A 12,542-nucleotide genomic window follows, 5' to 3' on the forward strand; every position below is an offset into this window, starting at 1 on the left:
AACATGTCGCTCTCTTCTGAACCCTTTCGAGTATCGCCATATCCTTCTTTAGGTACGGCGACCAATATTGGACGCAGTACTCCAGATGTGGGCGCACCATCGCCCGATACAATGGGAGGATAACTTCTTTCGTTTTGGTTGTAATACCCTTCTTGATTATACCTAGCATTCTATTCGCTTTCTTAGCAGCCGCTGTACACTGTGCTGACGGCTTCATGGTCTTGTCCACTATTACCCCCAAGTCCCTTTTTTGGGTACTCTCACTCACTCAGTAACAGCCTTCCCATCGTGTAGCTTTACCTCGGGTTTCTGTTTCCTACATGCAAGACTTTACATTTCTCTACATTAAACTTCATCTGCCATCTCGTTGCCCACTCCACTAGCGTGTTCAGGTCCCTTTGTAAATCTTCGCAGTCTTCTTTAGTCCTAGCCTCATTAAATAGTTTGGTGTCGTCTGCGAATTTTATTACTTCGCACTTTGTCCCTGTTTCTAGATCATTTATAAATACATTGAACAGCAGCGGTCCAAGCACCGACCCCTTCGGAACACCACTCGTGACCCTCCTTCAGTCTGAGTAGTGGCCCTTCACTCCTACCCTCTGCTTCCTATCCACCAACCAATTCCTGATCCATCTGTGTATGTCTCCTTCTACCCCATGGTACTTCAGTTTCCGTTCATGGGGTACCTTGTCAAAGGCTTTTAGGAAGAATAAATATACGATGTCTATGGGGTCCCCTTTGTCCACCCGTTTGTTAATTTTTTCGAAGAAGTACAATAAGTTTATTCCTTTCTAGATGCTCCACGATGCTTTCTTTTATCAGCGCTTCCGCCATTTTCCCCGGAACTGAGGTCAGACTTTCGGGTCTGTAGTTCCCCGGGTCACCTCTCGATCCCTTTTTAAAGATGGGCGTAACATTGGCTATCTTCCAATCCTCCGGGATCACGCCTGTTTTTAGGGATAGATTACAGACTTTCTGTAGTAGTTCCGCTATCTCCTCCTTCAGTTCTTTCAGTACTCTTGGGTGGATTCCATCCGGGCCCAGTGATTTGTCAGGTTTTAATTTTTCTATCTGCCTGTGAACGTCTTTGAGACTTACTTCCATGGATGTTAATTTTTCTGCTTGGTCTCTTTTGAAGATTTGTTCAGGTTCTGGTACATTGGATGTGTCCTCTTTTGTAAATACTGACGAAAAGAACATGTTTAGACTCTCTGCCACTTCTTTCTCCTCCTTCACCACTCCCTTCCTATCTCCGTCATCCAGCGATCCCACTTCCTCCCTAGCCGGCTGCTTTCCTTTATCATACCTGAAGAATGGTTTGAAATTTTGTGCTTCCCTGGCTAGCCTCTCTTCATATTCTCTTTTTGCTTTTCTAACCAAGCACCCATCAACGATGATATGGACACAGGTAGCGCTTGACGCAGTAGTTCATACCATTTAGAGGCAACACCTTTGAGAGGAGTAATGGTAGTACTTTGAAGCAGGAAGTGAGGTGTAATCTTTAAATTTTACGTATCTGGAAGTGCTGCATTAACACAGTGTTTTAGCTGCAGCCATCTACTATATTGGCCATCCGGCAAACTATACTTTTTACGTATTTCCTCAAACGTCATCCACTTATTATGGTTAAGAAGATCTTGTATAGGGTACAGCAGGGCCGCCATCAGAAATTTCTGGGCCCCTTACTGAGCAATCCTATTGGGCCCCCCCTCGCACCCCTTCCCCCCCCCCCTTTTGTCCGGGGGGTGCTATCAGGAAATCGGCAGGGGACAAAAAAAGTATTACAGCAGTGTTTATTGTTGTGCACAGCAGAAGCATAATACAGGAATTTGTGCTATGGTGGCCTAGGACCAATGTTTCCTCTAAGGATTGATGAGGTATGTGCAAAAAAAAAATATGCATGAGCGACAAGTTACATACTCCACAAATTTATGAGCAGGCACGGAGGACGCATTTTTAAACAAATGTAGTTTATCCTTGTACTCCTTATGTATTTTTAATCATCTATGGATATGTTTGTATGTTTATTGTTCAAATGGTTTTATTTATTTCCCCAAATTTATTTTTGTTATACGCATTGAAAATATTTGATATTGCGTTTAAATCAAAATCTCAATAAACTTGAAAGTGCCTGTGAGATTGTGGGAGGGTTAAATACTCAAAACTTAGAAGAATAACAATTTACTTAAAGTTTTTGCTACGCCAGCTTTCTGGTATCTTTACATACAGTGGTGTACCCAGCATATGTAACACCCGGGGCCCATCATTTTTTGGCACCCCTCCCCATCTGTAAGAAAAACATGATTTTTAGTAACAAACCACACGTCACACATGAGTACCTAGGAAAAGGCAGCATCTTACATATTGCAGTGAGCAGTACATCAATACACCCATTGTAAAACTAAACAAGCCAGACCAGCACAGATCAATCCTACACCGTCAATCCTAACAGAAAACCATGTCTTTCAAACACACAGAACACAGAAAACACCTTCGCCTAGTATGGAATATGTCATACAAACTAACCCCTCACCCTTTTACAAAACTGTAGTGTGGATTTTAGCCACGGTGGTAACAGCTCTGACACTCATAGAATTCTGAGCACCAGAGCACCACGGCTGGCGCTAAAAAACGCTCCACAGTTTTGTAAAAGGGGGGATAAAATAGAAATACACAGTTTCAACGCTCTAGCTCGGAGGTGCCCAAACATTTTGAGCTTGTGAGCTACTTTAAAATGACCAAGTCAAAATGATCTACCAACAATAAAATTAAAAAACACAAAGCACACTATACGCTGAGAAAATGTTAATTATCATTCCTATTCTGGGGTTTTTTCAAAGAGGTCAAGGGAGATGACTCTATGCATTGTCACCTCAGTAACAACCATACAAAAATAGACAAATATACCCCCATCCTTTTTGTTAAACCACAATAGCAGTTTTTAGCGCAGGGAACTGCGCTAAATGCCCAGCGCTGCTCTCGACGCTCATAGGCTCCCTGCGCTAAAAAACACTATTGCGATTTAGTAAAAGGGGGCCATAGTGCAAAATATAGACAGCATATATAAATTCAGACACATTTTGATCACTAAATTGAAAATAAAATCATTTTCCTACCTTTGTTTGGTAATTTCATCTGGTTGCACTTTATTCTTTTGACTGTGCATCCAATATTTCTTCCCTTCTTTCAGCCTCCTGTATGCTTCATCTCCTCCAGACCTCATTCCCTCCCCCAACTTTTTCTTTCTTTCTCTATGTCTGTCTTTCTCTGATTCTGTGCCCCATTTTTTTGCTTTGTTTCTGGTTCCCTGTCCCCCCCCCCTTCTTTCTTTCTTCCTTCCTTCGTGCCCCATTTTTTGCTTTTTTTTTCTGGCTCCCTTTCCTCCGCCTTCTTTCTTTCTTCCTTCCTGCCTCCCCCATGCCACCACCGCCGCGGAATAGGCTGCTGCCGCTGCCGCAATCGGGAACAGGCCATCTCCCTGCTTCTCTTCTGCACGGGGCCGATCAATTCTCGCCGCCCGACGTCAATTCTAACGTCGGAAAGGACGTTCCGGGCAGCCAGGCAGCGATTGGCTACCCAGAACGTCCTCTCAACGTCAGAATTGACGTCGGGCCAGCGCGAGAGTTGGTCGGCCCTCCAGGGAAGAGAAGCAGGGAGTTCAAAGACACGGTGCTGGCCTGATCCTCGATGGCAGCAGTGAGAAGGGAAGGGAAGCAGGTTGGGCACCAGTGCTCTAGACGAGCCGCACTCTAAGGAGAACAGTTGACCGCCCCCCCTTGGTACGCCACTGGAGCAGCAGCGTGTCTAGCCGGCTCGTTTGTTCAAAGTTTTCAATTGCTTCTGGGTCTCTACTGGCTGCTGTAAGTTGCTGCAACCATTAAATTAATGCCCCACATGGCTTTCAACTGCTTCTGTTGCTCACTTGTGAACTGTGTTAAAGAGCACAATCAGCAAAGAACAAGACAACTATACAGAAATGATGCAGAGGAATCGAAGAACTGCTCTGCCCTCTGGGGCTCCCCCTGTCTCTAGATTTGCTACCTGTTTCTACAGGGACAGGAAGAGGAAAGACTGCACTCTTATGCCCTCTAGTGAGGGGAAGATAACTTAGGCAGCTGAAACATCCTGCTCCAGCCACAGCAATGAGCTTGCCTGTTCTATTGTACTTAGTGTTACCATTTTTGGGGCTGCAAAAATCCAGGCACATGGCCCTACCTTGTTCCGCCTCTGGCCCCGCTCCATTCTGCCCCAGCCCCTCCCAGTTCAGCCTCCAGCCCTGCCTTCTCAGACCTCCTCTCTTCTTCCCCGACAAGCTCCGTCCGTGTCTGGAGGTCCTGGAGCATGCGTGAATGTGTGTAATGTTACCTGCACATGCTCAGATACTCTCCAGATGCAGCCAGAGCTCATCGGATCTTTCCAAAACCATGACACACTGCCAGGTTTCCTTTAAAAAGAGGACATGTCTGGGTTTTCCCAGACGTCTGGTAACCCTGACTGTACTACCCCTGTCTCCCATCCCCCTTCCTTAAGGTGCTGTCTGGGAAGGGACCCCCTGCTCAGGCAAACTACAGTATACAAAGTCCACCCAACATACAGTTCACTGGTAACGACTCGTTGCAGCTTTATTGAATGAATACATAATTGATTTCTGTTACAAATCATGGCAAACAGGGTACCCAAGCCTAACTCATGCCAATGGTTCAAGCAATGGTTGCTAGCAAGGCTGACTATCTCTTAACACTATTTACAGGACATCTCAACCCCCAGTTGTGCCAAATAGTTGTTACACATAATTCATGCCACATCAATAATCCAGGCTTAGGTGCTCCCGCCACAATACTTAGTGGCAACATTTTACATAAGTAACACAATACTATTTATGGGAGGATGGGTGGGTCACAGTGGCTGCAATGGTATCTTCAGCTGAAACAGGATTTTAACCCCCTGCCTCAATCATTGCCATCTCAGCGGGGTACCCAGACAGAGTCAGGAAGAATTTCTCTACCACAGTCCTGGGTCACCCAATAGCTTTATACCAGCTGGGTGCATAGTGCCAAGTTATAGGCGGTTCAGTGCAATTATAGGCACTCCGACTTATTACGTATGAATCAGGCAAGAATTAGATGATTTCGGGAAAGGTGAAGAATGGAATGGAGAGGAGGGGGGTGAACAATGGGAGAGAGGAGCTGGGATGTGAGGATGAAGGGAGAATGCCAAGGGATGAGATCAGTGCTGGGAGTTACAAGTAGAAGGGTAAGTGGTGGTAAGGAATGGATGAAATCTGAGGAGAAGCTCATTGGGAATGGGGTGAGGAATGCTGACGGAATGAGGAAGAGTTTATGCAGGGAGATTAAGGTGGAGAGGGTGAAGTCTGGGTTAAAGAGGGCAAGCATAAGGAAATCGTGAGGTTAACAGACTGTATGAGGGAGTTTTTTCTCCTTCAGAGTTGACACACTTAGCCTTGGATAATTTTTCTTAGGGTCACTAAACTGGCTATCTAGCCAGTCAGGTTTTAGGGATTGGGATTTGATATACTTCTTGGGCAAGGTATATTAAGCATTTACAATCAGGTACTCAAGCATTTTTCCCTATCCGTCCTTGTGGGCTCATTATCTAATTTACCTGGGGCAGTGGAGGATTAAGTGACTTGCCCGGGGTCACAAGGAGCAGTGCCAGGTGTGAACCCATGACCTCAGGCTGCTAAGGCTGTTGCTCTAACTAATATGCCACACCCTCCTCCAATTATAAATGTGACATATTTCAGACTGCTATTTGTGTGGTAGGGTGGCCTGAATATCAACAATGACTATGTCATAAGCCTGCCCTGAGAACAACCTGTGGACCTGCTCCTTCTTCGAATGGCTAAATCTAGTCACCTTGGGCCCCTTTTACAAAGCTGCTGTAGCGATTCCCGCTCGGCAAATGGGCTGCATTTTAACAGGCGTGATTTGCAACCAGTTAACTCCAGGCGTAAACCAATGAAAGCTGTTGAAAATCCACCTCATTGAGCCGACTACATCTGGCTCTGACTCACCTGGATACGATTGACACATGGAGACGGGCATGCATAGGCATGAAAAAAAGAGCAGAAAAAACTGTGAATGTGATTCATGTTTCTCAGTGCCCAGCTCACAGCACAGAAGCAGTCATACAATTGGCCCTAGCAGCTAGTGACAGGATCTTGCACTACACCTGCACAAGATTGGGAAATAATAACATTCATTTGTCAGATGTTCTTGCTTAATGTACTGTGTGAGAGATGTGGGGGAGCAGTTGGAAAACGAAACAGCACTGTTTGGATTGTTCAAAACAGAAGCCTGAAATTTCTTGGGCTCTGTTGGCTTTGTCCTTCTATTTTCTTTCTTCTTTTTTTTTTTCTACACGAAACAGAAATGTCAAATTTGATGCCATTGACATCTGATGATTCAGGTGCTATTATGGAGTAAATTCTATAAATGGAGCCCAAAGCACTGGGAAAATGAGTGCAAAATGAGTATTCTATAACGACAAATTTGCACGCCAAATCTGTTCGAGAATGCTAGCATAAATCCACATTTGTGCAACCACTTAGGCCATGTGTAAATGGTCACGTCTAAATGCAACAATTGGGTGTGTACATGCAACTGTTCTATATATGTAACGCCCTTGTAAGTCCTGGAAGCTGGGTGGATGGGACAAACATCAAAATTACTGGTTTGGGACCAGGATTTATCCTGGGAGGCTGTGAGTCAGAAATTCATTCCTTTCAGTTTTTGCCCACTGCATTTCCACTCCTTCCAGATGTTCCCATGCAGACAATTCCTTGATGTAATCCCCCAACCGAACAAAGTTGTGTTTGTTTGTTTTTTAAGTCTAGAACCTTTACTTTTGATGAGCCCTCTCTATACCCGTCTTAATATTAAACCGTTCCATGCAGTGATCACTAGATGCCAAATGATCACCCACTTTCCTCATTTGTTAAGTGCTAAGTCCAGTATGATCCCATCTTTTGTTGGTTCCATTACCAACTGCTTGAACAGTTCTTTTTGTAGAGAATCCAGGATTTCCCTACTTCTAGAATACCCTCCAATAGGGATACCCCAATCAACATCCAGCATGTTAAAATTACCTATTAATAAAACTTTCTCCTTTTTTTAGATATATTCTGAATGTCTACTATTAAATCTCTGTCCACTTCTTCCGTCTGTGAAGGAGGCCTGTATATCACACCAATGTAAATATATTTACCATTCTCTCTTTCCAAATTGATCCATAGTGCCTCTTCCTTGCCCTTCAGATCCTGCAATTGTGTGGCTTTAATATGATCTTCATATAACGCTACTCTCCCTCCTTTTCTTCCTACCCTGTCTTTCCTGAACAGATTATAGCCCGGTATAAATACATCCCAGTCATGGTTCTCTGTGAACCACATCTCCGTGATCACCACTATATACAACTCATCTTCTTCTATCACAGCTTCTAGATCCAGAATCTTGTTTCCTATACTTCGAGCATTAGTATATACTGCTTTCCAGACATTGCCCCCTTTTCCCTTCTGTGTAGAGATATTCAGTGATTTACTTACCTGAGGACTTATATTCATCCGGGGGAATTAATCATCCTGCCCCATCGCTTCTAGTTTACAGCCCTCTTAAGTAGAATAGCCAACCTACTGCCGAAGACACTTCTTCCCTTCTTTAATACATGCATACCATGAAGTGTTATATGACTTGCCTAGAGTCACAAGGAGCTGCAGTGGGAATTGAACTCACAACCTCAGGGTGCTGAGGCAGCTGCTCTAACCACTAGGCCAGAGGATGGGAAAGGGAACCAAGGAAATGGGTGAAAGTTGGGGTGGGTAGGTATGAGGTGGTAGGGTGAGGCCATGGACAGAGTATAGGGCAGGGCTGTGGGTGGCGTGTGGGTGGGGTCATGTGTCCTCTTGTTTTCACAAATATGAATCCTAGAGCCCTTACAACTCTGTTCCTTCCCCCATAATCTCAGGTTACGACATGTATCTTGGAGCTTTGCCCATGCTCCATCTATGTGAAAGCCCCATGCATTTACATGCTATGCCACATATAAGAACATAAGACTTGCCTCTGTCGGGTCAGACCGGAGGTCCATCGTGCCCGGCAGTCCGCTCACGCGGCGGCCCCTCAGGTTCAGGACCTGATAGTGCTCCTACCCTAAAACTCACATACACTTTTCGATTTTGTCCTGTAGAGTAACCTTCTATCTATACACTGCAATCCCCTTCGCTTCCAGGAAGTCATCCAGTCCCTTTTTAAAACCCAGTATTGTACTCTGTCCTATTACCTCCTTTGGAAGCGTGTTCCAGGTGTCCACCACCCTGTGAGTGAAGAAAAACTTTCTTGCATTCGTTTTGAATCCGTCCCCTCTCAGTTTTTCCGAGTGACCTCTTGTTTTTGTTGTCCCTGCTAGTCTGAAGAATTTGTCCCTCTCCACCTTCTCTATGCCTTTCATGATTTTATACGTCTGTATCATATCTCCTCTCAGTCTCCGCTTTTCCAGGGTAAAGAGCCCCAGTTTGTCTAACCTTTCGGCATATGAAAGGTTCTCCATTCCTTTTATCATCCTAGTTGCTCTCCTCTGGACCCTCTCAAGTATCGCCATGTCTTTCTTAAGGTACGGTGACCAGTATTGGACACAGTATTCCAGATGTGGTCGCACCATTGCTCGATACAATGGCAGGATAACCTCCTTCGTTCTGGTAGTGATACCTTTTTTGATAATGCCCAGCATTCTGTTCGCTTTCTTTGAGGCCGCTGCACATTGCGCCGCTGGCTTCATTGTTGTATCCACCAAAACCCCCAGGTCTTTTTCTAGGGTGCCTTTCCCCATCACCCTCCCTCCCATCGTATAGCTGTACATGGGGTTCCCTTTCCCCATGTGCAAGACCTTACATTTCTCCATATGTGCAAGTTGCTTTGCTGCTACTTATATAGAGGCTCTATAATAGAACTGCAGTGGGGTTTTTTTTTTTTTTTTGGGGGGGGGGTAATTCTCAAAAGGTCATGTAATATTAGACATTAGTTTCAGTAACATAACCAGACTTAGGTTTAAACTAAAGGTGATTGTCTATAAGGTGATACACGCAAGAATACCCAGATCACTTCGTAATATCTTAGAATTTTTCATCTCTTCTAGGGATCTTTGTTCGGCTTATGTATCACTATTGAAAGTGCCTCAATTAAAATTTACAGCTTTGGAGTGTACCTGTAAGAGGGCATTCTTTTTGTTGGACCATCCATATGGAATTCTTTACCATTAGATCTAAGAGAAGAGCTCTCATTCCTCAGACTTAGGAAACCATTAAAAGCATGTTTTTTTAAACAAGCCTATGGGGTTTTATTGGAAGTTAGCTTGTTGCCTTTATGGAAAGCATGACTTAGTATTATCATGCCAAGTCTCAGTATTTTTTTTTTGTTTGTTGTTTGTTTTTTGTTTTTTTGGGGGGGAGGTTTCTGCTGTGAATTGTTTTTAATTGATAAAGTTTTATTTATGGCTATTTATCCTTTGGGAGGCTTTGGGAAGGAGCTGTCCTATTTTGTTATTGTATTTCTTTTCCTAATTATTCTTTTGATTTTTTTACATTGTACTCTGCTTATATTCCTTTTTAAGAGAGAAAGTGGTAAATGTTAGCCTTAGCATTTTCGGTTGGCCTAACCAATGTCAGCAAAGGCCTATGGGAGATCATATCATTCATGTCTGATCTTAGGGCATGTCATTGCAAACAGCCTAAATTAAAGGTAACAAAGGACTTTGGTACAGCTAAGAGTTGCTAAGAGTTGTGGGGCTAAACCTTACAGTAAAGTGATTGAGGAAGTTGTGGATCGTATCACCAAGCTGGCTCATGTTCCTGTTCAAACCTGGCATGGCCTCAATACAGACTGGTTCTCTGGTTCCCTGGGCTCTTGGTTACCATCTGGTACGACCCTGAAAACAATTCTACTGATAACTGCTTTGTCCTCCCTGGTACTATGTTGTCTAATTTGTTTAGTTCCACTGGCTATGAAATTTCTTCACCGCACTGTGGACTCTGCTGTGTCAGGCTTGGCTCCTTAGGTACACCAGCCTGAAAGGGGGGAATGTAGGGTCATGAAATGGTTAACTGTTGTTTAAAATATTGCTTTGGCCTACATAGCTGAAAACAGTGTACAATCTATTGACCTCATCTGCCTGAAATTTATGTCCCTGCCTTACCACATTGTAAGCTGAATAGATAAGAGTTTGAGCCATGATGTGCCCTGCCCTTCTGTACATGTAACATTTAGAACTTTAAGATTTAGATAAGCAGAAAAATGAGCTAGTTTCCTATAGGACTATAAGTTGTATCCCTGAACCTATCATAAGTGCTGGCTTAGGACCAATAATAATTGAAGAAAAGTTATAGAAGTAACAAATGAAAATTGTAGTTTTTGCATATATTAGTTTGCGTATGGTTAGTGAAAAGGGCATAAAAGTCCGTGCATTTCCTGTTTCTGACACTCTGGTAAGCAGGTTGTTTACTGCACTAGAGTCCAGCATGTTGTAATAAACCTCTTGTACTTTCTTCACGCCTCTGACTTTGTATGTCCAAGTGACCTTTCATTCCCACTTGCTCTAAGTGTATATATATATATATATATATATATATATATATATATATATATATATATATATATATCAATATCTATCTATATCTATCTATCTATATCTATATATATCTATATATATCTATATATCGTCCAATAGCAGGTTATATGATCCTTTTAAGGTGTTAATAGAGAGATATGATCTTTATAGCTGGGACCTGTGCAGGCTTTCAGGCAGGCACTTGGAGAGGCAGACCACTGACATCATCAGGTCCATCTCTTCCAGCATAAAAAAGATATTGCAGCCACGGAGCAGCTGCAGGGCATGGCCGAAGGGGTGTGCCATAAGGGGTGTGCCCTAAGGGGCACACTAAGCCCCTTGGGAGCCACGAGGAGCAGAGGAGCTTAAAGATTTTAATGCAGGTACTTATTTGACCCTCAAAGTATTCTTTGATAAATTATAGGTAAAAAGAAAATTAAACTTAAACCTAAAAGCTCAACTCCAGCAATCACAGGCCTAATGGATAAGCATTTAAAAATAAAAATAATTGATAATATATTAGTAGCAGCTCTTTCTATGGATTCATCTTCAATATCTGGAACTTCATTAAGCCCTCTCAATCGAATTCCTCCCCCTCCACCAATATCGAGTACAGGTGGGACTAAAGTAAGTCCCACTAATTCCTCTGAATCGGAAGTTCTCTCTGGTGATACTAACAAAATTGTTTATATTGAAATTCCTAAGGCACTTGAATTTTCAAGTGATTCGGAGGTATATTCCGTATCAGAAGGACAAGATATTACACTTAAAGACTTGTGGTTAGTAATAACTAGAGTGGAGGGGCTTCTGAGGTCAACAGTAAAACAGACAGTGAACTTTTCACAAGCAGTTGTTCATAAATCGGAGAATGTAGATTCCAACCTAGGTATTTTGAATAAGAGGATGAGTACTATGAAATCACAAGTTACTACATTGCAAACGGTTTCTACCTCAGCGGTTAAGGATTCATGTGTTATGCATTCTAAATTAGAGATAATGGAGAATCTTTATAGAGCAAGGAATCTCCGCTTGGTTAATTTCCCAGTAACCCATTTGCTTTTACCTGAAATATTGTTTAAACATTTTTTTAAGGAGATACTGGATTTACAATGCGGAGACCTTTCCTATTAATAACTATTACTATATTCCTCAGAAAAAACTTGAATCTAACCAGGATGTTGACCAACTGGTATCAAATGGAATAAATTTGACAGAATTTTTAGAGGATAGTCAAGATATGATCCAGACTCGGTCCACTCTGATAATAACCTGCATGAGTGAGATGGATAAGATATTACTAATGAAATTATACTTTAAAAATAGACTGACAAAATTTTGTGGAGGCTTGGTGAGAATTTTTCCTGATGTCTCCAGAGTCATCCAATTAAAAAGAAAAGAATTTTTGAAATTAAAACTTAGAGTGATTGCCCTGGAGGCATCTTTTTACTTAAAATTCCCTTGTAAATGTTTAGTTAAATTGCATGATATGGAATTTGTGTTCTGGGATCCAATACAGCTACAACAATTTCTAGATAGAGAAATGAAATAATCACTGTTTACCTATAACAGATCTTAGAGAAATAAATGTAATTTGGCCCTAGATATTATTGACTGAATCTGGATCTATTTTATTGACTCAGATTTCGCTCAATTGTTTACCTATAGTAGATATATATTTTCCTGGAATTTCAATGTGGCACTTCATTAATGTGGGCTTGAAAGGAAATTTTGATATGTGTTTTCCTTTATGTTATTGTATCAATTGCCTTTTTCTTTACTCATTATATATGTAATGTAATGATTGAAAAACTTATTAAAGAAAAGAATAGCCTTATTGGGTCAGACCAATGGTCCATCAAGCCCAGTAGCCCGTTCTCACAGTGGCAAATCCCGGTCATTAGTACCTGGCCAAAACCTAAGGTGTA

Source organism: Geotrypetes seraphini, chromosome 13 (genome assembly GCF_902459505.1).
Source record: "Geotrypetes seraphini chromosome 13, aGeoSer1.1, whole genome shotgun sequence".
NCBI lineage: Eukaryota > Metazoa > Chordata > Amphibia > Gymnophiona > Dermophiidae > Geotrypetes > Geotrypetes seraphini.